This window comes from Crassostrea angulata, chromosome 1, assembly GCF_025612915.1.
Source record: "Crassostrea angulata isolate pt1a10 chromosome 1, ASM2561291v2, whole genome shotgun sequence".
Lineage (NCBI taxonomy): Eukaryota > Metazoa > Mollusca > Bivalvia > Ostreida > Ostreidae > Magallana > Magallana angulata.
The window spans coordinates 54,280,424-54,286,564 of record NC_069111.1 but is presented as its reverse complement, the minus strand read 5'-3'; positions in this window follow the sequence as shown (position 1 = coordinate 54,286,564).

The following is a 6,141-nucleotide window of genomic DNA, read 5'->3' as shown; positions in this document are numbered from 1 at the left end:
GGTTGTGTGAAAAAACCAAAGCCGCTTTTACTATAAATCATGGTAGGCTCATTGTTGTTCAGTTAAAATTTTTCTTTTTTGTCATAGCAAGATAATTTCTATCGTTTACGAAAATCTAATTGACTTATTTTTGTTACTTCTGCTGAATTGCTTCTTTCTACATTAAAAATGAATTTTCCCAGAAATGTAAGACGTAGCTTTTCGGTTGCTTATGAATGCAAATATTTAACAAATGATGAATTAATTTATTTGATTAAATCTTTGCAAATATATGCGTTACTTTCGCAATAATAACCCAAAAGCAAGAACGAGTAAAAATTGTTAATTTGATAAAAAAGTATTCTTGGAAACACTTGTGATTACACGTAGTAATTTGCAATACAGTTGTTTAATACCTGTTTAATGCAAATAAAAGCTATTAAATTGATTTCAAATCATATATTCTTTAAATGAGTATGAAGTGATTTTGCCACCGATTTTAATCTTCTTTTTTTTTTTATTTTAAAATGATTTTATTGTCTTAGGTATAATATAGTAAATGTACCTCAAGTCATAAATAATTCAGTTTACCAAGAAGTATCTATTCTTTAATCTAATAAGGCCATTTTAGAGTTTAGATAAATTTGAAATTCTTACAATACCCTTTAGAAGTTAACTTAAATACATAAAATACATAAAAGCTAGTGAATTACTCGTTCACACAATAAAGAAAGCTATGTTTAGTTCTGATAAATTTGAAACTTCTCCATTATCCTTTAAAAGTTCACTAATATACACAAACGCTTGTGAAGAACTCGTTTACATTATGAGAATAAACAAACCAAAGAGACCAAAAAAAACAAGTTTAATACAAAGTTATAGATTTGCCAACTATCAAAACCCAAAGTTTCAATAAAACAGAATTTATTGTAAATAAATAACCTACCTATACGTATTTGCGCGCAGTTCGTCTGATATCTAGGTCTTTGAAATACCTATCTAATTGTTCAGCTTTAAATTGATTGTTACATGTGCCTTTATTTGGTAAAAATTAATACAGACTAAGTTTTAACAGGTGTAAAACCAAGTTATTTTTAAAGAAACATAAAATATGACACGCCCACGCACCTGCTAAACGGAAGATGTCTGTTCCACTAGCGCCAATACCGTTTATGACGGCTTTGACAATTTTTTTTCAGTAAAGTACTTTTGCTGTTTTCATGTTTTTTGAAAAGTATTCTAACAAATAGTTGTTAAACTCTAAAAAAACAAATCAACACTGAAACAGTATTATACAGATAACTACAGGTAAGGCCATCCTTAACTCACCTGGTGTACACCCGTCGTTAGCGTCCGCCGGCAGATCCAAGGGACGGATCGCCTTCTCTGTATTGGAAAAACTTAATTTTGAGAGTTTATTAGTTTGGTAATCAGCGAGTAAATCTGCTAAGAAAACACGAAAGAAACGTTAAATATGTTAGTTACTTTTATCTTAACAGTGTCTTGGCGTTTGGAAAAATTTCTAATGTCATTAATTTTTTTCTTTTCTCATCCCCCTTTTCCCCTAATTTTGAGGCCCAACATCTCAAAAAGTACAAGATATAGAAAATGCCCAAATTAACAATTTTATTCAACATGACAAGGCAAGATTGATCTAAATTTAAAATTTGAATGCTCTTACTAAGAACGTAAGCAAGATATTGTGCTTTACCTTGTGATAACCGGAAGTATCGGAAACGCAAGTCCAAAACCTGACATAAGCGTGTCATTAATTATTGCTCTAAGGTTATTGCATAATTGTTTAATAATCCTCTTTTCATTTAAAAAATAGCTGACATAGATAATGTCGAGAATAATAATGAAAAAAGACGAAAACAATCGGTCTTTTCACCTGAGGTAAAAAAAAAAACCAAATAAATAAAACAAAACCAGCAAGCACACATCCCCTCCCCCCACCCCCCCCCCCCCCCCAAAAAAAAAAGCAAGAAAACTCAAACAAACCAAAACCCACGTTTGCCATATTTGGCTCACCAGAAGCGAAGATTTTATCAAACTACCATTTCTGTATCTTTCTGAGTGACAGTGCTCTAGGGCTTTACTCCAACCGAAACATTGAACGTCTTTTGAACTTAATAAGACCAAATTAACTTATTTAAAATCTTTTAAGGAGACCAATTTGGGTTTTTTTGCGGAAACACTACAAAACTAGCAAAACCCTTTATTTTCTAATCATATGTAATTTTCACTAACTCTAGTTTATTTTCGAAGTTTTAAGAAAATGGACCAACTCGTTTTTTTAGGTACCATCTAAAATACAGATACTTTTACTTTAGGAATATATAGGAATCAGTCATTTTCTGTATTTGAAACCGATTCTAAAATTTTAATATGTGATTTACTAGAATGCGCAAAAACATGCGAAATAAAAACTAAAGTCGTCCTCCTAAAATACTGGTAAAGGATCTAGGGCTATTCAATAGACACATGATACATGCTTTTTTTTTTAATTATGAATAAAACAGTAATTTAAAATCCTTACGTATGGTTGTGATATTGTGCAAAATAGAGCTGATTAATTAAAAAAGTTTTATGTTTTTCTAATCACACTAGTGAAAAGTGGAGGGACAAAGAAGATGTAGAATAAAAATGTCCAAAGAAAAAAAGAAAAATGAGGAGGCTATGATTTATTTGAAAATGGTTTCGGAATTTAAATCAGATAGAATCAAACTTGTACAAAAAAAGACTAAAGTTTATTCGTGCCACAACTCTTGCTTAAGGCTTTAAGCGATTGTTAACAAATTGATCTTAGACAATCATTATGGATTTCAAAGAAAGTATTCTAAATGGTATTTTTTAAAAATTTATTTATTTGTCAATGGCAGGTGAAATTTTTTAAAGGTGAAAACAAATTAAACTTACTAATTAGCTGCTCATACAAGATCTTTATTTTTATTTTTTGGGTATTGTATACCAAAAACATAATTAAAAAAAATGTTTTGTCAATTTTTTAAAATTAAAATTAACCTGCTGCAGTAATAACGCGCAGAAATGTATGGTTGTTTAAGGGCATGTATACATGCTAAAAACACGCCTGTCTTTTATTGGTATAAATGTTATGTAAATATAACTGACACAATGACAGAGCAGCATAACGTCCAGGCATTATACGCATGCTTTATTTACTGCAGTCACTAGTACAACAAGAGGTCCAAGGGGCCACATCGCTCACATGAGCAACAGTGGGCGTTCAAAAGTTGTGCCATATGGCCCTCGGTAGAATAACAAAAAAAATTAATATTGTAAAGTATTCGAATTTTACACTTATTTTTGCATACACGTAATCTATGACATTGTACCTTCATGAAATACTGTTTTTACACAGAATAAGAAAATCCTACGCAAGATATAGAACTAAATATTTGGTAGGAATACACTGTTATATAACTTCTAATTCCCTGTATTTTCGTTCTGCCCCCTCCCCCACTTAATAAAGCGATCAAAATATATGAGAGCATATAGGTACATTTTCTTCCTCAACTACTTACTAGTTATTGTATTTTTTTGAAATATAATAGTTTTTGTATTTTATTTAAAAAATCCTACATGTATATATGTGAAGAAGAAAATTGCACCTCAATGGACTCAATTTCTCCAATTAAATATATTCAACACTTAATTTGTCTTCTCCATTATAATTGAATGACTCTTATTTACTTCGCGTAAACTCGTGACTTTTATAACTTTACTCACACTTGATTGATGAATACACTGTAATGAAAAATGTTGTCACTTGACATGTTAAAGAGCTATAAAAATCAATGTTACCGTATTGACAGGCACATCACTCTAATTTACTATGGCCCACCCATTATTTTCATTTTTATTCAAATATAACAAATGGCTACAAACCAGGACAATTTTCCGCTGTAATATTTTCTTAGGAATAGCGATAATTCTTTTATCCCCGCAACAGAAATGTGTCAGAATTATGGAAACTGTTTTAACGATGTCGTTTTTATTTACTCACATTTCACATTATTCATTGTATAAAGAGGGGGCCCCAGAGAGTAGTTGTATACAGCATACCATTCTTTATTTTTTTTGTGTACAAGTATTTAACATACTCTTATTCATATAGAATATCTAATGATTAACCAAAATTTCAACGTCAATTGTAGAATTATAAGCAAGATGAGCTCAAAATTTTGCTAGGTTTGAGTCATATTTTGTTCACATGAGTTTATTTCATTCATGCAGCTTAAGATTTTTAACTTGGTATTTCCTATTCGGCATTTAAAATGGAAAAAAATGAATGGCCTCAGATCTGTGTACAAACATAGAATTGTGAGCAAATCTCTGTATCTTGCTTATAATTCGAAGCTTAACACTCAAATATGGTAAGTAAATAGAAACTGTAAACGATTAAACAAAAGAAACATGCACCATAACAAATAAAGAACACAATTTATTTTTCAAAATGAATCATATACATGTATATACCTACATATTTCCGTCAGCGATATTAAACTCTATCTAAACTGAATAAACTCGAGAAAATGCCGAGCATCTCAACAAAACATATTGCATTATTCTACCATTACGCAAAAGATGATACCGAATTACCGATAGCCTGAATGAATTGATTTTAGTTCTTTCTTAATACATCAGATGTTGCTTAATTTGCGCAGGTAAACAGTAAACTGTTTGATTTACCGAAGTCTCTGTTTGATTTGATACGTAATAATCAGGAAATACAAGCGACAGTTCCCATGTTAAACAGGTTCAATTCAATTGTACCTATCTTTAATTCAATTGTACCTATCTTCAATTCATTGCATTTGTACCTATCTTCAAATCAATTGTACCTATCTTCAAATGAATTAAAGATAGGTATAATTGAATTGTACCTATCTCTAATTCGATTTGAAGATAGGTACAATTAAATTGAAGATAGGTACAATTGAATTGAAGATAGGTACAATTATTTGAAGATAGGTACAAATATTTGAATATATGTAAATTTGGCGTTCCATATAAACCACCGTCATATGTGAAAACTGTCAACGCATTGAAATATTTAGCCTCAATTTACTTAACAAAATCGGCACCAATGAATTTTGCATGTTTCAAAGATTCCCTTCGTACACGAACTGTTGCACAACAAACAAATTCATCATTGTCAGATCGACCCGTTTATCATATAATTTCATGGCTGCATTAAACAAAGAACCTCGTTTTAGAATTATGGAATACGAGTCTTGGTAAAATGGGTATGCAAACCCGGGCCGTGGCAAAATAAAAGCCGGGGCAGATCGGCAATCGTCAATTCCAAATACGCAATATTTTGCAGCAATATTTACAGCGAATACAAATATACTGGTCCATCAAATGTCCTGAAATTTTAATGAGATTAGCAGATTAATAACTGGCAAACTTTTGTTTTGCCCAGGCCACGTCTTGCCTACCCATTTTACCGGATGCCGATCCCGAAGCTATTAAACTGATTGAAACACGCCTTTCCTTTATTATTATTATCGTAATAACTCATATTTGAAACAGAATTAACACTTAATTTTTGCAATTTATATTTTCCTTCCCATAAGGATTATTCATGCTAAATTACGTTGAATTTGCCTAAATAGTTCTTGAGAAGAAGATTTTTTAAAATGCACCCCCCCTTTTTTTTTTTTTTTTTTTTTTACAGTTTTGAGGTTTTCTCCGCTTTCAATGAAAATTTTTCTTCATTTCTGCAATCTATATTCATCTTTCCATATGAATACCTTGAGCCAAATTTGGTTAAATTTGGTTCAGTGGTTTTAGAGAAGAAGTTCAAAATGTGAAAAGTTTACAGACGGACAGACAGACGGACAAAATGTGATCAGAATAGCTCACTTGAGCTTTCAGCTCAGGTGAGCTAAAAACAATTGATTTCTTAATTATGTTTGTTGACTGTTTGCACAGTGAATATAGTTTGCAACAAAATTAAGACTTAAAATCCAAACTGCCAATTATGCTTTCAACACTTATTTAATTTGTTTAAATATGACTTTTTTGGTTAAAAAAAAGTAGGATCAACTGTTGTTGCAATTTGAGAAAACATTGCAAATATTCTTTAAAAATGGGAACAGGAATTGATTTAAGACTGAAAAAATAACACATGAG